The sequence below is a fragment of the Apium graveolens genome, chromosome 8, assembly GCF_009905375.1.
Source record: "Apium graveolens cultivar Ventura chromosome 8, ASM990537v1, whole genome shotgun sequence".
Lineage (NCBI taxonomy): Eukaryota > Viridiplantae > Streptophyta > Magnoliopsida > Apiales > Apiaceae > Apium > Apium graveolens.
The window spans coordinates 163,974,455-163,999,282 of record NC_133654.1 but is presented as its reverse complement, the minus strand read 5'-3'; positions in this window follow the sequence as shown (position 1 = coordinate 163,999,282).

Here is a 24,828-nt window from a genome sequence, read left to right as displayed (position 1 = left end):
GAAACAGCCCAACACTACCAACTATTACATCTGATTACAAATACCGAGTCCTCACACAACTATTATTACTTATTCTACCTGAGCTCGAACATAAGCGTCAGCATCATAGGTCTTACGGGCAGTCTGCTTGAATCTAACCATGGCTGCTAGCTGTAATATCAGGGTAAAGCAAGAAGTGAGCCAAAAGCTCAACAAGTGCAAACAATACAGCGCAAAGCATAAATCGGGATATACCTTTAGGAATGACAATGGAATGACATAATCAATGATAATCGAGAGATAAAACTTACGTGAGTTGGCATCATTTTGCTTGCATCAAAACAAATTTTAAAATCATACTTAATCAAAATCATTTTATGACGCTACGGATTACAGCCGGTGATCAGCCGCGAAGTAATCCCGAACCTCGCTGGGTTCTAAAACATTATTGGGAATCCCTAGGCAACTTTTAAGCCTAATATAAGTGTGGAAAGGACTCGCGTCTCAGTCCAGATCCACCATTCAAGAAAACATTTGTCCCCCTTTGGGACTGAAAAATCCACCTTTTATTCATTTCGAAAACTGATGCCGATTTATGACAAAATCTCTTTTGACTGAAATCATTTTTATCAGGGGATTAAAGATCAACTTGAAACACTGGAATTCTGACTCTAAATCTCAGGGCCATGATCTACTAGACTTTACTATATTAGGGTAATCGAGAGATTTCCATAAACAAGAATTTTGACAAGGAAATTAAGCAAGGCTATTGGATAATATGAAAGAGTAATGCCAAACTAGGCTTAAAGCAATGGTTGTAGACAAGGTATAGGTATTAGAACATCAAGGAGATAAGCATCACTGGTTCCAATAGGATAGAGGTGCTAAAATATAAAGGAAGTGATCATCAGCTCAAGATATAACAGGGCATCAAGCTTTAGGGTAAGGATAGGGTTATCAAACAATCATGAATGAATTTAAGAAATGATTGGCTTTTAGGTATCAAGATAAAGTTTCTATCGAGGTTATTTCAAGAGTTGAATCAAAGCATCAGGGTGCAATATCAAGATTTCTCAGGGATCAATAGCATGATAATCAAAAGGATCAATAAGGTATTATAACAAATCTCTATTTTATCATGGCATTAAACTATCATGAAAGACTTTTGAACTACTTGCAATACGTACTCGAGGGTTCATGGCATCTCTATGTAATTCAAAGATAAACAAAAGATACTCTTGATTTAAATATATCAAAATGACTCAGGATAATTGCATCGATATATATATATGAACTGTTTACAGTAAATGCGAAGGTCAAGTTGAATCACTTGCCTTGAGATAGACTGGTCTGGTCTGACTGGTAGGAGCAACAACTGGAGCTTCACTCGACTTTTAAGGCAAGTTTTCCCTCGTCTCGAGATCCTACATAAATAATAATAATCCTCATTATAATATATTCCTTCCATCTTAACCTATTTACAACCCGAAATTAAACATGGATGGCACTTAGGCCTATACATACTTAATTCATATCCAACATTTATATTTTTAAATGTACACACGTAGCCACATAATCACATATCGTATATTAATACCAAATAACATCATATACACCATAATGCCACACTAGGCTTGGATGATCTCGACTCACCACTTAAGTTACTTGGTCGCTAACTAAACGAAGTCTTCGAATTTGGGCTTCCTAACTCAATGTGCCTTTCTTAAATTATCCAAAACCTATTGACCCTCACTTGTGCCTTTTGTTCTACTGACCTTACACTATCCTACAACTATGGTGGTCGACCTAATACTCACTTCTAAGTGTCCTAAAACTATGTGATAAGTGAAAGTGCTCACTGGTGCAAATTTCAGAATGGTAACTAAGGTTTCTTGAGTGCATTAGACACTCTTAAACTACAAGTTTTTCTTCAAAATTTTTACACAAGACTCTCCTGACCTAAGGGCATCTCACAAGCTTGATGTGGCTCAAAGGCCTGGCTTGGGCCTTCTTGGGCCTAAGCTAAAAGTCCAAGGTACCCCTGTTTTTCTGGGCAGAAAATGCCCTGACTTGAATTAACTTGTGACACATGGTTCTAGCTCATATCCTATGAACTATGGTTGGAAAAACTTCTCTGACATACCCTCTAACTAAGGCCCAATTGGGCCTAATGAGGGCCTACCCATGACATGGCCAAATCTCCCTATTTCCAAGTTGCAACAAAACTGTCCCCTGCTGGACAGATTTTGTTATTCTACTTGTGCACCTAACCAAATGACATGCAAACCTCCAACCAACTCCTAAAACCTATTATATATTCCCCATACTAACTTCTGGTGGCTTGGGCCTCAAAGTGCCCATCAATGACATGGTCAAAACTCACTCTAAACTCAGGGTACTAAACTGATTTTTCTGCAGAAACTATAACTCTCATTTTCCAAGGTTTTGACTTGACAAACCCAATTATCAACAACTAAATACTTAAACCAAGACTTATACTTGGTATTCTACTGAACTAACTCCCTTTTTCTCAAAATAACCTTGGTGAGATCATCCTTACCTAAGGTGCAACTATGGCAAAATAAAAGAGACTACTCTTTACAACTCATAAACCTTTATGCTTTTGAAACAACATGATATATATTTTTATAAAAGATAACCACAAATTATTACCATGCAACAAGAAGCATAAATCCATATTATCACATTATTCCTACTGAAATTAAGGCTCACTAACAAAATCTTTTCCAAATGATCAAAATCTTACAACAAACTAAGAGAATTTCCACATGCATGCATGCCTTCGGGTTTTTCAACCCAAAACAACCCATTTTCTACATATATTCCATCTTAAAATTGACATGCAAGCCTAGCATAAGGTATACCTAGATGATCACTTAGCATGCAAGGAGTTTTATCAAATTATCACCACAAAATTTAAGTCATTATCACATAAACATGCAAAAATGGAACAAAACAACAAGAATGATTTCAAGGACCATTCATTCGGCTCCCATATGGTCATGGCCGAATGAAATGGATGGAAATGGCCATTAAATCATCAAGATTTTCCTTCTCATGACTTGGCACTTATCCATTCATTGTAGTCCTCTCAAAAACAACCTTAAATCCATAAGAATCAAGATTGTATATTTGAGTTTCACTAAAACCTTAACATGCAACTTTAAAACTTAAACTTTTTACTCAAAACTCTTTGGAATATAAATGATCATGATATAGGAAGTAATATTTACTTGTATGGGAGGTGGAAACTTGAATGTGGAATGAAGAAAAGGGGAGGGGGGTAGGGCTTCGGCAAAAAGCCGAGAGGAAAGGTGGGAGGAGGGAGAGGAGAGGGAGAAAAAATGTAGAAATGGTGGAGTGATCATCTTGATTGTTTGGTTTTTATTTGCCCACAAGTGAGTGGATGTGAGAAATTACAAGAGTAACCCTCTAGCCAAAGTTAGGCAAGTTTGCATGCAAGGTCAAGGAGGTAATTTGGCTAGCAATTTGTGAGTTAGTGGGGTGGTTATTGACTCTTTAGCCCTTTGGTTAAATAGAAGAGAGTTTGCATGCAAGGTTATTCATGTAATTTGATAATTATTAAGCAACTAATTTCCAAAGATTTATTTTTATATAATAAAGTACAAGTTCAAAAATTATAAAATTTATACCATAAAATAACTTGGATTTTTAGAGACTTTATAAAATCATTTTCAAAATTTGTGTACAAAATGTCTTTTAAAAGAAAATTTTTCCAAAGCTTAGAATATTCCTTATAAATCAAAAATAAAGAAATTAAATAAATTCTTGCTTTGAAAAATCATATACTACCCAGAGCAAATTTAAAATGCAAAAATTTTCACTCACACAAACGTACAAGCATTGAATATATTTTTATTTAACTTAATATTATTCACAAATAATATTACATAAAATGCCGGTCGTAACATCCTCTCCCCCTTAAGGGATTCTGTCCCCAGAATCTAAGAGAACAGATGAGGATACCGGGAACGCATATCAGACTCTAACTCCCAAGTCGACTCTTCGACCTTAGGGTTCCTCCAAAGTACTTTCACTAACTTTACTGATTTATTTCTAAGACTCTTTACTTGCCAGTCGAGTACTTTAACCGGTTGCTCCACAAATGACAGGTCTGCCTGAATTTCTACAGGTTCATATTCTATCACATGGCTAGCGTCAGGATTGTACTTCTTAAGCAACGACACATGGAACACATTATGCACATGCTGATACTGAGGTGGTAAGGCCAACTCGTAGGCCACCTTTCCTACTTGACTCAAAATCTCAAAAGGACCTACGTATCTAGGTGCTAACTTTCCTTTCTTGCCAAATCTTATCAACCCTTTCCTAGGTGACACTTTTAGCAACACAGCTTCGCCAATTTGGAATTGAACATCCTTGCGCGCTGGATCCGCATACTTCCTCTGTCTATCTTGAGCAGCAAGCAACCTTTTCTGAATTAACTTGACTGAGTCATGCAACTGTTGTACCAATTCTGAGCCGAGAATTCTTCCTTCTCCTACTTCATCCCAACTTGTTGGTGATCTACATTTTCGCCCGTACAAAGCTTCATATGGTGGCATGCCGATACTGGAATGATAGCTGTTGTTATATGAAAATTCAATTAATGGCAGGTGGTCGTCCCAACTTCCAGCAAAATCGATTGCACAACTGCGCAACATGTCTTCAATGGTTTGAATTGTTCTTTCACTCTGGCCATCAGTCTGCGGGTGATACGCCGTGCTCATATTCAACTTCGTGCCAAGACATTCCTGGAATTGTTTCCAGAATCTTGAGTTAAATCGGGGATCTCTGTCTGAAACTATTGATACAGGTACTCCATGCCTTAATACGATTTCGTGCACATACAGATGAACCAACTTGTCCAGTGACGACTTCTCATTTATTGGAAGGAAATGCGCCGACTTCGTAAGACGATCAATTATAACCCATATTGCGTCATGTCCGGATTTTGTTCGCGGTAGTCCTACTATAAAGTCCATAGCGATATTTTCCCATTTCCATTCTGGAATCTTCAGGGGCTGAATTAACCCGCTTGGTCGTTGATGTTCTGCCTTTACTTTCTGACAAGTATAGCACTTCGCAACCCATTCTGCCACGTCTCGCTTCATATTTGGCCACCAAAAGTTCTTCTTTAAGTCTTGATACATCTTGGTGCTTCCCGGGTGGATTGAGAATTTCGAATGGTGGGCTTCATGGAGGATCTCATTCTTTAATTCAGATACATGGGGAATCCATATTCTGGATGAAAACCTTAGTATTCCTTGCTCATCCCTTTTAGTATTAATCTCTTCTCCAGATAACTGATTTTTCTCTTTTTCCATTACTTCCTCTTGATACTTCTTTATCTTTTCCAGTAGTATTGGCTGAAAGGTCATTGCATGACAAACTTCTTTGACTTTCCCATAAGCACAAAGTTCCAGTTCAAATTTTCCGATTTCTTCAGATAACTCTTTTGATGTTATCATTGCATTCAATCTTTCCTTCCGACTCAGCGCATCGGCCACTACGTTCGCCTTTCCAGGATGGTAATTTATCGAACAGTCATAGTCTTTAATCAATTCCAGCCATCTCCTCTGCCTCATATTGAGCTCTTTCTGAGTAAAAATGTACTTTAAGCTCTTGTGATCCGTGTAGATTTCACACTTTTCTCCATAGAGATAGTGTCTCCAAATCTTGAGTGCGAACACTATGGCGGCTAATTCCAAGTCATGCGTCGGATACTTTAACTCGTGCGGCTTCAACTGTCTTGACGCATATGCTATTACCTTACTGTGTTGCATCAACACACAACCCAAACCCTTATGTGAAGCGTCGCTGAATATTACAAAATTCCCTTGATCATCTGGAAGTACTAACACCGGAGCTGTTACCAACTTTTGTTTTAACTCTTGAAAGCTATTTTCACATTCTGCACTCCATTCAAACTTTTGATTCTTTCTGGTTAACTTGGTCAATGGTGTGGCGATCTTCGAGAAATCCTTGACGAATCTTCTATAGTATCCGGCCAATCCTAGAAAACTTCGCACTTCCGTAGGAGTCCTTGGCCTCTCCCAACTCATAACTGCATCAATCTTCGCCGGATCCACTTTAATTCCATCATTTCCAATAACATGCCCCAAAAATTGAACTTCCTTTAACCAAAACTCACATTTGGTAAACTTGGCATACAACTTCTCTTGTCGGAGTATCTCCAATGCTATCCAGAGATGCTGCATATGTTCTTCTTCCGATTTAGAATAAATAAGGATGTCATCAATAAATACCACGACAAATTTATCCAAATACTTCTTAAATACTCGATTCATCAGATCCATGAATGCGGCCGGGGCGTTGGTCAATCCAAACGGCATTACTAGGAATTCATAATGCCCATATCTGGTCCTAAATGCGGTCTTGGGAATATCTCCTTCCTTGATCTTTAATTGATGGTATCCCGATCTCAAGTCAATCTTCGAAAAACATTTTGCTCCCTTTAACTGATCAAAAAGGTCATCTATCCTTGGTAGCGGGTAGCGGTTCTTGATCGTTACTTTATTCAACTCCCGGTAATCTATGCATAGACGCATACTCCCATCTTTCTTCTTCACAAAGAGAACAGGTGCTCCCCATGGCGACGTACTTGGTCGTATCACTCCCTTATCCAATAATTCTTGTAGCTGGCTCGCTAACTCTTTCATTTCTGCTGGTGCCATCCTATACGGAGCCTTTGAAACTGGTTCCGTGCCTGGAGCAAGGTTGATCTCGAACTCAATTTGTCGATCTGGTGGTAAGCCTGGTAGTTCGTCGGGAAACACATCGGGGAACTCATTAACTACAGGAATATCTTCCATGCTGGGGCTGCCTCTCTCTGAATCCACTACATATGCTAGGAACGACTCACAACCTTTTCTAAGTAACTTCTTAGCCTGAATAATTGTAAGAAATAGTCGCTCTTGCCTCTGTCCCTTAAATACTACCTTCTCTCCACTCTTCGTCTTTAAATACACTCTCTTGGTCTTACAATTTATCTGCGCGCTATTCTCTCCTAACCAATCCATTCCTAAGATTATATCAAACTCTCCCAGCTTGAAGAGTATCAAGTCGGCCGAGAACTTATATCCCGAAATATCAATCTCACATTTTGGACAAAATTGATTCACAGGAATCTTCTCTTGGTTCGCAATTACCACATTTACTACCTCACTCATAACCGTTTTATCACATTGGATCTTATCAACAAAAGATTCTGATATGAAAGATCTTGTGGCTCCCGAATCAATCAATACTTTAGCTTTGACATTATTGAGTAAAAGTGTACCTGCTATCACCTCAGAATTCTGAACAGCATCTTTCATCTTCAGGTCAAATGTCCTTGCTGTTGCTTGCGGGGTTGGTGCGGGTGGTGGAGGTAATGCCAATACCTCAGCTGGCACGCTTGCACTGGTACTTGCCACGTTCATCAGAGCTCTGACTGGTCCTGTTGCCTTACACTCCCTAGCCATGTGTCCAGTCTTCCCACACTTGTAGCACGTAACTCCTGGCCTCGGCATCTTGCACTCATTTGCCAAATGTCCCTTCTGATTGCACCTATAACAGGTCATACTCAGCTTATTGCATACTCCGGGGTGCCTTCTTCCACAGTGCTTGCATTCTGGCCTCTGGAACCTGTTTTCTCCAACTTGCCCTTGGCTTGCCTGATTGTTCCCTTTTGATTCTTGCCTTTTGCCCAAATTTCCTTTCCTTTGAAAATTTCCGCCCTTCTGGAAACCAATCCTCTTTACATTCCGATCTTGCGAACTTCCAGCTTCAGACTTTTCTCCATAAAATGGAACCTTCCTCTTCTTGTTATCCCTCTCTTTTCTTGACTGCATCCCATTATTCTCAATCAGAGCAGCTTTCTGTACTACTCCCACATAAGTCTCAAGCTCAAACATAGCCACCCTATCTCTGATCCAAGGCTCCAATCCTTGCTGAAATTTCTTTGCTTTTTCCTCCTCAGTGCTGGTATACTTTGTCACAAACCTTGACAACTCAGTGAACTTCTTCTCATATTCCAGTACAGTCATGTTCCCTTGTTTTAACTCAAGAAATTTTAGCTCCATCTGATTCTGCATGTACTTAGGGTAATACTTGTCCAGAAATAACTTCTTAAATCTCTCCCAAGAAATCTGCTGAGTGACTTCCATAGCTTTTACTGATTCCCACCAATAAATGACTTCTCCCTTCAAGAAGTAAGTGGCATACAGCGTCTTCTGATCGTCCCCTAACTGTACCAACTCAAAAGCCCTTTCTATCTCCTTGATCCATGTGTTTGCTATCACTGGATCAGTGGTATCATGAAATACAGGTGGATTCACATTCTGAAAAGCCTTGAAAGTGACAATTTGTCTTGGTGGTACTGGTGGTTCAGGTGGTTGATATGGCTCACGGTTATCTTGGTTTTCAATTCGTTGTTGAAGAGTTAGTTGTTGTTGAGCTATAGCATTGGTTTGCTGTTGCAAGGTTTCCAGTAGTTGAAGAATATTTGGGTCTGTGGTGAAGGTGGTTGTTGGATTCTTCTTTTTGGGAGGCATGATCCTGAAATAAGAGTTGTGTTATAACAAATATGAATGATAAAATGATTCGAGGGTATCGCATGGCATTCTTGTTTACATATGGGGTCACGTTTCCAAATTAAGCAGATATGATGATAAAAACATAAAATAACAGTTGAGAGCAAATGGAACAATAGCACATAATTATTGAAATTTTTAAAGGTCACAGTACATAGGATTGGGACATAGTCTGATTCTAGAAATAACAGGCTTATTTAAAGGAAAGACAGAAACAACTGGGGATTCCTTAGAGTTTGATAGTACAACAACATGAAAGGTAAATGGAAAGAACTAAGGCTCCACTCCATCTGAACGGGGCTTGGTAGACTTTTTCTCTCGAAGTGTCTTCACAATGCTCTGGAGCTCATCCGCCACCATCTGAATGACATACTGGCTGGTACGGTCCCGGTGCGCTGGCATCTCCTCAAGCTTAGTGTTAACGTACCGAACCAAGGTCTCAAGTCTCGCAATCATCTGCTCCTTGGGCTTCCCTTCGTAGTTTCGGCTGTCCGGATACACGTTCTTCAGTCGGTCTATCAGTCGGTCGTACTTGCCCTGAAGCATGTCGAACTCGCGCCTCAACTCAGCATACACGGAGAAAGCAATAGTGTCGTCCGACCCAGAGGATGACGAGGAATGCGCCCTTTGCTGACAACCAATAAGAGGAGTATTAATAATAATTTACTTTACCTACTCTCTCGCATAGTATCTATAACCTACTCACAAGTCCTATAACCTATTTGGGCTGTTCAGGGACTCTAAACCGTAGCTCTGATACCAAAACCTGTCACACCCCCAACTTAAATAGCAAAATAATTATAGCTATTACATCATTTTAAAGAGTATTACACAACCAAAATCCAAGATCTTTACAGTTTAGGGTTTGAAACAGCCCAACACTACCAACTATTACATCTGATTACAAATACCGAGTCCTCACACAACTATTATTACTTATTCTACCTGAGCTCGAACATAAGCGTCAGCATCATAGGTCTTACGGGCAGTCTGCTTGAATCTAACCATGGCTGCTAGCTGTAATATCAGGGTAAAGCAAGAAGTGAGCCAAAAGCTCAACAAGTGCAAACAATACAGCGCAAAGCATAAATCGGGATATACCTTTAGGAATGACAATGGAATGACATAATCAATGATAATCGAGAGATAAAACTTACGTGAGTTGGCATCATTTTGCTTGCATCAAAACAAATTTTAAAATCATACTTAATCAAAATCATTTTATGACGCTACGGATTACAGCCGGTGATCAGCCGCGAAGTAATCCCGAACCTCGCTGGGTTCTAAAACATTATTGGGAATCCCTAGGCAACTTTTAAGCCTAATATAAGTGTGGAAAGGACTCGCGTCTCAGTCCAGATCCACCATTCAAGAAAACATTTGTCCCCCTTTGGGACTGAAAAATCCACCTTTTATTCATTTCGAAAACTGATGCCGATTTATGACAAAATCTCTTTTGACTGAAATCATTTTTATCAGGGGATTAAAGATCAACTTGAAACACTGGAATTCTGACTCTAAATCTCAGGGCCATGATCTACTAGACTTTACTATATTAGGGTAATCGAGAGATTTCCATAAACAAGAATTTTGACAAGGAAATTAAGCAAGGCTATTGGATAATATGAAAGAGTAATGCCAAACTAGGCTTAAAGCAATGGTTGTAGACAAGGTATAGGTATTAGAACATCAAGGAGATAAGCATCACTGGTTCCAATAGGATAGAGGTGCTAAAATATAAAGGAAGTGATCATCAGCTCAAGATATAACAGGGCATCAAGCTTTAGGGTAAGGATAGGGTTATCAAACAATCATGAATGAATTTAAGAAATGATTGGCTTTTAGGTATCAAGATAAAGTTTCTATCGAGGTTATTTCAAGAGTTGAATCAAAGCATCAGGGTGCAATATCAAGATTTCTCAGGGATCAATAGCATGATAATCAAAAGGATCAATAAGGTATTATAACAAATCTCTATTTTATCATGGCATTAAACTATCATGAAAGACTTTTGAACTACTTGCAATACGTACTCGAGGGTTCATGGCATCTCTATGTAATTCAAAGATAAACAAAAGATACTCTTGATTTAAATATATCAAAATGACTCAGGATAATTGCATCGATATATATATGAACTGTTTACAGTAAATGCGAAGGTCAAGTTGAATCACTTGCCTTGAGATAGACTGGTCTGGTCTGACTGGTAGGAGCAACAACTGGAGCTTCACTCGACTTTTAAGGCAAGTTTTCCCTCGTCTCGAGATCCTACATAAATAATAATAATCCTCATTATAATATATTCCTTCCATCTTAACCTATTTACAACCCGAAATTAAACATGGATGGCACTTAGGCCTATACATACTTAATTCATATCCAACATTTATATTTTTAAATGTACACACGTAGCCACATAATCACATATCGTATATTAATACCAAATAACATCATATACACCATAATGCCACACTAGGCTTGGATGATCTCGACTCACCACTTAAGTTACTTGGTCGCTAACTAAACGAAGTCTTCGAATTTGGGCTTCCTAACTCAATGTGCCTTTCTTAAATTATCCAAAACCTATTGACCCTCACTTGTGCCTTTTGTTCTACTGACCTTACACTATCCTACAACTATGGTGGTCGACCTAATACTCACTTCTAAGTGTCCTAAAACTATGTGATAAGTGAAAGTGCTCACTGGTGCAAATTTCAGAATGGTAACTAAGGTTTCTTGAGTGCATTAGACACTCTTAAACTACAAGTTTTTCTTCAAAATTTTTACACAAGACTCTCCTGACCTAAGGGCATCTCACAAGCTTGATGTGGCTCAAAGGCCTGGCTTGGGCCTTCTTGGGCCTAAGCTAAAAGTCCAAGGTACCCCTGTTTTTCTGGGCAGAAAATGCCCTGACTTGAATTAACTTGTGACACATGGTTCTAGCTCATATCCTATGAACTATGGTTGGAAAAACTTCTCTGACATACCCTCTAACTAAGGCCCAATTGGGCCTAATGAGGGCCTACCCATGACATGGCCAAATCTCCCTATTTCCAAGTTGCAACAAAACTGTCCCCTGCTGGACAGATTTTGTTATTCTACTTGTGCACCTAACCAAATGACATGCAAACCTCCAACCAACTCCTAAAACCTATTATATATTCCCCATACTAACTTCTGGTGGCTTGGGCCTCAAAGTGCCCATCAATGACATGGTCAAAACTCACTCTAAACTCAGGGTACTAAACTGATTTTTCTGCAGAAACTATAACTCTCATTTTCCAAGGTTTTGACTTGACAAACCCAATTATCAACAACTAAATACTTAAACCAAGACTTATACTTGGTATTCTACTGAACTAACTCCCTTTTTCTCAAAATAACCTTGGTGAGATCATCCTTACCTAAGGTGCAACTATGGCAAAATAAAAGAGACTACTCTTTACAACTCATAAACCTTTATGCTTTTGAAACAACATGATATATATTTTTATAAAAGATAACCACAAATTATTACCATGCAACAAGAAGCATAAATCCATATTATCACATTATTCCTACTGAAATTAAGGCTCACTAACAAAATCTTTTCCAAATGATCAAAATCTTACAACAAACTAAGAGAATTTCCACATGCATGCATGCCTTCGGGTTTTTCAACCCAAAACAACCCATTTTCTACATATATTCCATCTTAAAATTGACATGCAAGCCTAGCATAAGGTATACCTAGATGATCACTTAGCATGCAAGGAGTTTTATCAAATTATCACCACAAAATTTAAGTCATTATCACATAAACATGCAAAAATGGAACAAAACAACAAGAATGATTTCAAGGACCATTCATTCGGCTCCCATATGGTCATGGCCGAATGAAATGGATGGAAATGGCCATTAAATCATCAAGATTTTCCTTCTCATGACTTGGCACTTATCCATTCATTGTAGTCCTCTCAAAAACAACCTTAAATCCATAAGAATCAAGATTGTATATTTGAGTTTCACTAAAACCTTAACATGCAACTTTAAAACTTAAACTTTTTACTCAAAACTCTTTGGAATATAAATGATCATGATATAGGAAGTAATATTTACTTGTATGGGAGGTGGAAACTTGAATGTGGAATGAAGAAAAGGGGAGGGGGGTAGGGCTTCGGCAAAAAGCCGAGAGGAAAGGTGGGAGGAGGGAGAGGAGAGGGAGAAAAAATGTAGAAATGGTGGAGTGATCATCTTGATTGTTTGGTTTTTATTTGCCCACAAGTGAGTGGATGTGAGAAATTACAAGAGTAACCCTCTAGCCAAAGTTAGGCAAGTTTGCATGCAAGGTCAAGGAGGTAATTTGGCTAGCAATTTGTGAGTTAGTGGGGTGGTTATTGACTCTTTAGCCCTTTGGTTAAATAGAAGAGAGTTTGCATGCAAGGTTATTCATGTAATTTGATAATTATTAAGCAACTAATTTCCAAAGATTTATTTTTATATAATAAAGTACAAGTTCAAAAATTATAAAATTTATACCATAAAATAACTTGGATTTTTAGAGACTTTATAAAATCATTTTCAAAATTTGTGTACAAAATGTCTTTTAAAAGAAAATTTTTCCAAAGCTTAGAATATTCCTTATAAATCAAAAATAAAGAAATTAAATAAATTCTTGCTTTGAAAAATCATATACTACCCAGAGCAAATTTAAAATGCAAAAATTTTCACTCACACAAACGTACAAGCATTGAATATATTTTTATTTAACTTAATATTATTCACAAATAATATTACATAAAATGCCGGTCGTAACATGATCATTACCAAATCAGGAAAGAAAAGCGGATAACCATTTTTATCTTTTGGAGGCCATGTGGATTGACCTTAACTTGAATAAGGATGCTATTGTGAAATTCGGTATAGACTATCGAGGTGGAAATGATTGAATAAGATACCCTTATCAGGGATATATGACTTTATTTATCCATAGAAGGATGCTTTTACCTTTTTAAAGGTGGAATTAAGGATAGAATATCGGTAACTTAAAACGAATCCTAGGGGAATGCATAAAGGTTGGCATTTCACCCTTAATAGGGATAGTATGAGTTTTGACAGTATGAATTGGAAAGAATTAAGGTAATAATAACCTTTAAGGATCAGTGGAGAAATTTTTCAGAAGTATATAGATAATGGTTCTAGTATTAGTAAATGGTATTTTGATATGCCCTGTATATAGGGAATACAGGAGGAACGATTGAAGGATAACCTTAGAGGTTTTACAAGGAGAAAGGAAATATTCGAAATTCTCAAGAATAAAAATGTTGATAAAGGAAATATGATATAATTATAATGATGCCAAGTGGGGCACGTGTTAAACCACGAGAAAGTATGGATCGAACCAGTAATGGTCGAAATTGTTCAGGGTAATTAGGACTTAAGATAAAAGATGTTCTAAGTATGATTGAGAGTCAGTCTTGACAGTGATTAGCCTCTAAAGACTGAGGCAATAACTTATGGAAAAATGGTGATATTTTTTTTATTTACTCATCAGATATTAAAGAAAAGCATTTTCACATAAGCTGTGATTGAAATAAGGTAGAAAATTTATTTGGAGGTGGTTAAAATGACATTGACTGTAAGGAAATTTTACTATCAGGAAAGGCCAAAGAGGTGGCCGACACTTTAAAGGTAAGTGGATAATTATAGGCGCGTGTGCCAAAAGAATACAGTGATGATGGTTAAAACTGTGAAGGTTGTATTATGGTTTGGAAGATTGACATTCCTTCTGATGACTGTGCAATACCCAACCGTAATAGTAGTTGGTAAAGGTATAATTCGTGTAATCGCCATGAACGGGCTATCTATCTTAGAAGGTCCTATCTTGAGATAAGCCAGGACCATGTTTCAAAAAGGACTAGACGAACCTTTGAGTAAGTCTTCTATTTAAGGCATATGATTTAGAATGGTATTAACCTGCTATCGTTGCTTTGATTGAAACTCTTCTGCAATTTTATCTGCTTCATGTCATGTATGTATGTCAGGATCAGGAGTGTTCTTCATGAATCAGGAATGGTGATTATGTTACCTCCTTAGAATGATCTGATATGACATGTATGGACTCCGTATGGTTAGATATTAAGATTTTATGGAAAAGTGAATGACGACAGTAGGTCAGTGGTGGACCATAGTAAGGCAGCAATGATTCTGCGAGTAGTGAGCTGATTACAACCATGAGAGTTGTATTGGAATGGGTGTTGAGATTGAGTACCACTAATCGGGTCGTGGTAGTGTATAAGTTATCATTGATAGACTAATTAAGTAGAGTATCTACCTATTGTATATTTATTCTACTTATCAATAGAGAGTCGTATTACTATACGAGGAAGGTTTCAGGGCAAGCATAAAATTTTAGTAACGGTGATGTCTGGAATGAAAACCCAGATTCGATTTTCGATGTCGAGGGAGTTTCAAAGGTGATTGTGTATAAGCTCGAGGAAGAGCATGGGTCCATAGAATGATGGACGGAATAGCAAAAAAATATTTAAGCATGCAAAATGCGATGGGATAATACTTGATGTTGATATAAATACATATGTTTTGTTCTCCTATGACAAACCTCTATAGTTCAGAGGTAGGTTCCAAGCCAGATATTTTGTGGCAGTATATTTTTTCATATATACAATTCTCTTCAATTCGTTCTTTTCTCTTCTTTTCATTTCATGTAAGCTGAGAAGAACAACCCTTCCAGAAAGGGGAGGTATTGCCGAATGACTATCTATCTGTGTGATAGAAGCCTAGTAGGATACCATCTATTGTTTAATTGCTTGTCAAGTACTAAAGGCTGGCCACCTTCTGTACTAACTATGCGATATAACAAGTGTTCATGATCATAGTGATCTCTCAATAAATTCTTTTACTTCTATATGAAGGATTAAACTTTCGAAAATAGAAACAGCTGAAAAAGGAGTAATAAAGTTGTGGTAGTATTCGGAATGGAAACACATTCGTGATACTAAGGTTGGCATGGTTATTAAAAGGTTATAGAATGCTAACGAGCAAAAGTATAACCAGTATAATATTAGGAACGGAAGGTAGTAGCGATTACGAACTGGAAAAGAATGGGTATTGAGAAGCAAAAGCTCTAATGTTAAAAGCTATAATGAGAGTCTGTGCAATAGACTTGAAAGAATTTGGAATGATCACTTAACACGGATTGAGTTTTCTTACGATAATAGATCATATGTCAGTATTGAGATATCGCCTTATGAGATCCTTGAGGGAAGACAATGTCGATCTCCCTTATGTTAGGATGAAGTTGTAGAGCGCAAGATGCTCGGACCCGCAGTAGTCCAAAGGACCAGGGATATAATAGATCTAATCAGAGGACGACTGGTAGTAGCCAGGAAGGACATAAGAAGTATGTCAATTTGACACGAAAGGACAAAGAATAGGAAGGAGGCAACCTTGTATTGTTAAAAGTATTCCCTTGAAAAGAATTAATGAGATTCGGAAAGAAAGGAAAGCTAAGTCCACCAATTGTTGGACCCTTGGATATATTAAGAAGTATTGGGAAGTTAGCATATGAGCTAGCCTTACCCCAGAACATGTAGCAAGTCATAACGTGTTCACATATCAATGTTAAGGAAGTGTAATTCGGATGCCAGATAAATAGGGGCATAGGAGCGCATAGACATGCAACCAGACGTAACCTATATGGAGCAACCAGGAAGGGTATAGATTAAGAAGGAACGAGTGCTTAGGAGAAGGGTTATCAAACTAGTAAGAGTTTGATGGTAGAACCACAATGTGGGAAAATTGACTTGAGAGTTAGAAAGTGCAATACTAAGAAAGTATCCCTATTCATTTTTATCTGATTCCGGGACGGAATCCTTTTAAGGAGGGGAGACTATAATAACCCCAATTTTTGGGAATTTTTTTTTGAAACCCTTATGAATAGTGTTTTTGCTGATTGAGAAAATTTTTCATGCCACACTATGTAGGGGTTCTGATATGGATATTCTGAGGTTTTATTAGTACTCTATATGGTATATAAGTGTATGCAAAGATCGTCAGAATTCAATTCCGAACACTTTGATTTTTCCCGGAAATACACTAGATACGGAGAGAATTGAGTATAAGGTAACAGGATAAGAAGGATTTAAATTAAAGGATTATAATAGAGGATCATAAAAAGGAATATAATGTATTGAGAAAGGTTAAGGGAACCTAAGTAATAAGATCCCGGGTATGATCCTTCAAACGATAAACGAAAACAAAAGTTAAGCGAACCGTATAACAGATCAGCGGCCATTAGGCAAACGATTAGGAAGTTAAGCAAAGGGATTAGAGGGAGTGATGTCACCCAACCAATGAGAGGAGGACAAAGAGGGAAAGATGATATCACAACATGACATAGGCATGACATGGGAAGGAAGGAGGTGTGGTGGCTTTTTAACCACACAAATTCAAGGGCAACAAGGTAATTGACTAAATCAAACACAAAAACAAATCAACCAAGCCAAGCAAAATCATTTTTCATCAAAATCAAAAAGAACCAAGGCTTTGTTCTTGAGAGCTCTCGGCTTTTTACTATTCAAAAGGCAAGGAAATTTAAAAATCAAAGATCCAAGCTTCCTAAATTGATGAGTTAATTCCCTAATCATCTTCATGCTTAGTTAGGGCTATATCATGAGTTTAAGCCATCAATTCCTTCTCTATCTTCTTCATTTAATCAAAGAAGAAGACTATGAATAGTGTTTTCAAGTTTTTAACTTGAAATTTTTCTTGTTTTCCTTGAAGATCCAAGCATTCCTAAGACTTCTCAAAGCTTCTTAAGGCTTCCTAGCTCCTCCCACCACTTCAAGGAAGGTATACCATCTCCAAACCCTAGATTCCTATGTATTATAAGATGATTTTGATTAGTAGGGTGATATTGTAGCTTGTTGTTGTGATTAGAGTTTGGGATTTGAAATGGTAGTGAAATGGAATGGTAAATGTTGTGGTTTTGATTAAAAGAACTTAAGTATGATTAAAGTTAAGCTTAGGCATAAGTATGAATGTTAAAATTGAATTGGTTGGGGTTGTTATGATGTGATAAGGATGGATGTTGGTTGTATGTTGGATTTGAGGTTGAATTGGGATGGTTTTGAATGGTTTAAAATTTGGAAATCGCGTAAACATAGCCGTCGTAACGTCCGATTTTCTTTGGACTGTTTTTATGCATAATATTAGGACCCGAGAACCTCCTGCTATATTATGACCACTGCCATGTTAAAGACAAAAAAGGGTTAATTAATGTATGAAACATTTATGGTAAGTGTGTTAGGCAGTTGGTAAGATACTCGCGAAGGAATCGTCTTAAAACTCGTAAAGGTTAAATTATTAAAAATGATGGAGCCGAGGGTACTCGAGTGACTTAAGCGAATCAGTAAGCGCAAAACAAGCGTTAGAGTCTAAGTTAGTTAAAGTATAGATTTACAAGTGACTTTGGTTTAATTCCAACTTGCTTGTTGTTTATAGGTTACCAGACTCGTCCCGAGCCTTTTATCACCCCAAGTCGCTCAGGCAAGTTTTCTACCCGTTATAACTGTTGTGGTGATGAGTATATGTATTTGCATTATCTTGCGATAGATGAATGTTGGTTAATTAGCAAATGTTGTTATATATTGAAGCATGCTGCTATGGTATATATATATATGCATGTCTGTTTCGTATTCTTTCCATATATAATTGTTGATAATACCTATACTAGAGGATAGCAGTAATTTGCATATACCCTTAGTATAGGGACCCAAAGGTGGAAATATTTTCTAAAACCGGGAGTCGAGGATCCCGAGTAGATTTTGTATATATGGATATAAATATATATATATATATATATACTTATATATATATGGTCCTAGTTTTCAAAACTATTAATCGAATAAGGTTTATTCGATAACTTTAACTTTATTTTATTATTGAATATTATTTCGAATATTATTCGAAGGCGTATGACTCCTTTATATTAAATGAATATTATTTGAATATTCAATTGAGGATGTATGACTCACTTTATTTTATTTAATGAATATTACTTGAATATTCCTCCGAGGACTTATGACTCCTTTTATTTTATTATTTGAATATTATTTGAATATTCATTCGAGGGCTTATGACTCAGTTTATATTATTTAATGAATATTTTTGAATATTCATTTGAGGATCTATGACTCCGATTATTTGCTGAGATTTGTTCTTTATTTTATTAAAGAATAAGGTGTAAATAATCAAACTTATTTTCGATTATTCAAATAAAGATAGTACTTTCATATAAGTATATCTTTGGTTATTTAATACTCGTTTCAAGTATAAGTTTTAATACTTCTACTTCAATTATTTTTATAAAGATTATTCTTTATGGGAATATTATTTAAATAATAATATTCAGTCATTTTCTAAATATTCTGGGGACTGATTTACTTCATTAAATCAGCTTTACTCCAAACACTCTATAAAGTGTTTTCGAGTCTTCAAAATGATTTTTAAAAGTTAGAGCGGATCCCAAAACTCATTTTTATATTTAAGATCTTCCTTTTTAAGGGGATTTAAATACTCGCTCAAAACCTGAGGGGTCCGGCTCTGTGGTGTATTTTATATTCGCAACACGGTTGCAGTTTTGGTAAATGAATTGATTACTTACCCAACGTTCGGGAAGTAAGTCCATCTATTGAGTCGGCATAAGCAACATGGGCTCAGTGGGCGTCCATGAAAGTGTAAGTGGCTTAGTGGGAGTCCATCAAATGCATAAGTGGCTGAGTGGCAGTCCAGCATAAGGTCCTATTACGACCAGGGTGATGACCAGTGGGGAATTCGTCCATCTACTAGTAGAAAAGGTTACTTATGGGTATCTTTGCCTGATCAGCAAGATATCTGGTTTATGCCAAATTCTTTTCCTTTCCAAATTTATTGGATATTGCAATTCTGTTCATACTTTACATGACAGAGGTTTTCAGGAAATATATAAAAAAGATGTATATGTGGATATATATATATATCAGAACTAAATGAAGTATATCATAACTTCATTTCCTTTAATAATATTTCAAAGGTTGAATCTATTCAAATCTTGTCTTATAGTCTCATCTATGTGATGAACTTTTGAAACTGATTATAACTTGAACGGTGGTAGTTCAAGTAGTATTTGGGAAAGATATAAGTATATTGGGGTATCTTGTAACTTTATCTTTTAAACTTATATCTAATTAATAATTGTCTTATGAATGACAAAGATTTTCATAAAAACGTTGAGACAAGGTTAGATATATGAGATCACCTTGCAACAATATTTTTTTATACAGTTATACACTGGGACTTTGTGTATATTATGCATGGAAGATGACTTCTAATATTTTGAAAAGTATATATGTATATATATACTGAATATTTTGCGACTTCATCGCATTAAGATATCAACTTGGTTCATTTCTTTTGACCAAGACTTTTATGAGTACTATGAGAAGGCTCATATACTATTAATCATTATACATATTATTTTGGTGGGCTTGCTGCTCACCCTTGTTTTTCTTTCATCACACAACAACAGATAGAAAAGATGAACAGGACCAAGCTCCCAATTCGTAAGCGATTAGGAGACGTTTCGCAGTTTTCTAGAAGCATTGATGTCGCCATAGCTGAGGTAGGAACTACCAATAGGCTAGGCTTTCAACTTCTGATGTACCAGATTTATGTATATTTATGAATTGTAATAATGGCAAAGAAATGTAAATTTATTCAGAAAACCTTTTAAGGTGTATTGGCAGATAATTGTGAAATAAAATGACTTGTAGTTATTTTTGGATGTTCCTCTCTGAGACTATAACGTGTGGTGTGTGTGTTTATTGTGGGGTCACTATACAGAGTAGTTGAGTAATTATTAAGATTGGGTGTTATTAAGGGAAATGGAACTCGTGACAACCCGGATCCCCGACCCCGGATTTGGGGGTGTTACATACACCCTTATGGGATTTACAATCATAACTTCAAATTTTATCTATGGATTTAGAATAACCACTGATCATTCAATATATCGACTCTTTTGCTAATAATGTTCTTCCTTTAGAAAAGTCTGGAAATTTGCACAACCTTCTTCGATCATGCTCAGGCTTCTTTTAAATCAATGAATTCATTAAACTCTAGTAGTCTCAGGAATTGGATGAATAATTTCTTCGCACGCTGATTCTATTGTTAACCTTATCAAACAAGATTTGCACTCTTCTGTTGGGAACAATCGAAACTTCTCCATAATAGCAGGTCCACTTGGCCCTCTGAATTAACAATACTAATCCTAGAACAAGTATTCTTCTAGGTAATCTGGGTCTTATAACAAATAAAACTCAAATAGTAATTTGAGAACCAAGTTTTAAAACTTATTTCATTTAAAGAACTTTTAGAAATTTTGTTAAAAAAATCTCTTTCAAAAACTTGTTTAATATTTTGAAAATCGAATATCTGATCGTCATTACTATATTAGTTGGTTTTTGTCCTCCTTAACAATAACAAGGTACCAAATTAAAGTAACAATCACGTAAGGGTCCATCCACTTCAATCTATCTTCTACCCCTTATTGGGTCCATCTTTCCTGCATTAGTCGACAAAAATTTCAGTTACTATTGCATATTATCTTATTCGTAATATCTCTTCAAGGCTTCCATACTAATAATACTCTCAACATCAGTTTTACTATCGTTAAGTATAACAGGTCTATCCAATAGGCAACAAGTCTATTCTATAAAATAAAATCTGTTGATATAACATCACATCGCTACTATACATATCACATTCTTTATAACACCATCATCTAACTCCAAGAAAACTATAGATCTCCAATCTTCTCAAACTCCTTCAAAACCCATCTAGCCCACTCCATAAGATAATAATGGGTGGCATATTCACTAGTGGCTCCATTTAAGCTGGTAGAAACTATCCTCCGGAACACATGAATCCTCGCTCTAAGCTCCTTCTCACCTTTTTTAGTACCTCGGTATTCACAGTATGCTATAGCTCTTGAATCTGTCCTCGCAGATGATGTTGTTTCATAAGAAAAGTCTCAAACTAATGGTATGGAACAGGGTGTGGGGTAGACTGGAAAGATGCACTTGTAGCTGAATGTCTGGTAGAACCAGAATCAGCAGGTGGGGGGTCCTTAAATATGTAGTCTCACATCAGGGGGTGGTGGAATAGCTTGAAGAGGTGTAGCTATCACAACGGGAGGTAATATAGCTAAAACTGGTGGAAGAACAAGATATGGGTCAAATCTAGGTGGGCATGATGGTCCTCGAACAAAAGGCTTCAAATGATCAAATAGTACAGGGATAAAGGATTTGCCATCACTGCTATCTGAAAATCACATCACAAGATAAGAATCTCGAATCATAACATAAACCATACCAAAAACTACTATACAGTCGCATTCATTCTCTCGACATCTTATCTTTCTATTTCTTATTCGTAATCCTAACCCTCTACCCAACGATCTAGGCTTGTTTCAGTGACTTATAATCTGTAGCTCTGATACCAACCTTTGACGCCCTCCAAACCCGGGTTAGAAGTTTGGGGTTCACAACACACATACACAATATATCAACCTGTATATGAAATATTATATGCAATGATCCTTCTTTAGACAACCATAGATCGCAACAGGTTAAAGTATGAAAACAAGCCACAGTCTTGACTTTTATTATATCGTACAAAATCCCAACTATTTTAACTTACAACTGATAATGAAATCATTCTTACAAGCTTACATAACTCAAAACTAAATATAATGCTCCTGTTAGCTCGATCCAACTCAACCTGGAATCCTAGCCCGAGCACTAGACTGGGAATCCTTACTACCGACAATTTCCTTTTTAACTGTAGAATAACATAACAGATTTACAAGAGTGAGCTAACTAGCTCAGCAAGTTATTATGACAATAACTAAGGTTAAAAATGATCAATTGAAATGATTCATAGGAATCAAATTACTTGTCAAACAATCATTAGAATTGGCTATTCATTTTAAATTTTAAAACCAACGTTAGGCTACTGATCAGTCGCGCACTAACCCCGAGCAAGGCACATATCTCTGCTCTATAAACTGGATCCAAGGCACATAATGGCCTAATACCACCACGAATCTGGTCTGACCATGAATCTGGTCCACATATGGAAAACTATCCAATTTTAAAATAATTCAATATGATAAACATTGTATTTCAATAAAACAAAATAATAATTAACATTGATAAGACATTTATTTCAGAGCATAATGTAATTCATGAGTATCACTAGGGTATATCAAGGTATATATGAAGAATGACTTCAAGCCTATAGAAGAATCAGCTAATAGATAAACAATGGTTCAATGGTTATACAAGGTGTAGATCTTTGATTTTACAAGGTATTGTAGGGTATATAAGTTTCTATATGTTCGAGCAATTCTGTTTCAGTGTTTGGTATATGGCGTATGTGTATTTGTGGGGTAGTATCGTATTTTTGTTGTTTAGTATCTAGGTATTTTTCAATCAATGGCTCACAATGAATAAGGCTCACAGCTCAAATATCAAATGGTATGATCAGGGTTTAGGGTTAAACAACTCAACTATCACATGCTAACATTGGGTATTAGTCAGGTATAATTACAGCATTTGTAATATAAAACATGAACATCAGGGTATACTTGTAATATATCTCAAGAAGCTTTAAGAACACTTGCCTTATCACAAATGATTACCAACTTTACTTGCATTCGTCTAATGGTTCGACTCGACAACCACCTATCTTCTTTTTCTATGCCTCGGTTTTACTCACTGATCATTTGCTTTCTTTTTCTACGCTTTAGTTCTATTTACTGATCACATGCTTTCTTTTTCTATGCCTTATTTACTCTTCTAGGCATCACAAGTATCTATGAATACTCAATCTCATATTATTCTAATCATCACATAGACGTCATAAGCTATTATCTACCCTTCGTTTGACCCAAATCCGATGTACGGATTAAAAGTTACGACGATAATTGTTAAATAATGAACACTTAGGGTTATCACATAATAATCAGATAGCACATAACACATAAGGTATTCGATAAAAATTATTTTTTAAAGAAGGTTCGAGGTTAAAATGATTTTTCTGGTATTTAATATGAATTTTTGAACATTTTTTTCGGAATTAAAATGGGTACCAGAATCATTTTATACATAAATAACAGGGTTCAAATACCCGAATCTGACTTTAAAATAATTTAATAATTGTTAGGTCACACAACACTGTAGAAGAGGGTTGAACACATTGTTACTACAATCAAATCGATCTTGAACACAAGTAACAGTAAACATATATATTCAATATAATTAACTCTGTTACAATGGAACTGTTCTCTCTCAGTGATGAAAAAATATCACTAAGAGTTGCTAGAGGTTACAATGTATAATCTTCTCGATAATGATAACACATCTAGTGTAAACCCGAAGTCTGTATTGATATAGTACACAGTTACAAGATAACTTCTAATTGATATGGAATATAATTCTGTCTCCTAAAATATATCAATCATATATCTTCTACAAGTATTTCAGTCTTTTAACTCTTTCCATGCATATCTTCTTTTGTTTTAGTATTGATCTTCTACTGTATATCAGCTTACTTCCTTAACTGTAAGTTCTCCCGCACTTAAGTTCTAATATGACCTTAAGTTCTGATATGAAGTTCTGACTTCCAGTAAGTCCTGATTCCAGTAAATCCTGATTTGTCCTGTTGTTAAGTTCTGAAAACTAAACAAAAATCATATTATACATGACATCTCAAATATATCTAACAATCTCCCCCAACTTGTAAATTATGCAAAATATACAAGTTAATAGATTTGATGATGTCAAAACCATTTAAGTACAAATACAATAAGAGTTTAACTAGATAAGTAACTACAACTTATAGTCCTTGTAACTTTTACCAATCTCACTGAGTCAATTGAATCCATGATGATTCTTGACAAAGTGTGATATTAGCTTTTCTTCTTTAATCCTCAGGACTTGAGAGAGTGTAGTCTTGATTTGCTTCATCTCTTCATTCTGACTTCCAATCTGGTAGATTGCAGTCCTTAAAGTAGAGATATGGTTTCTTTCTAAACCATCAATCAGTCTTATTACCCTAGGATGAGAAGAATCTTCATTGTAGCATAGACATTTCTCTTTCAGTATCTCTT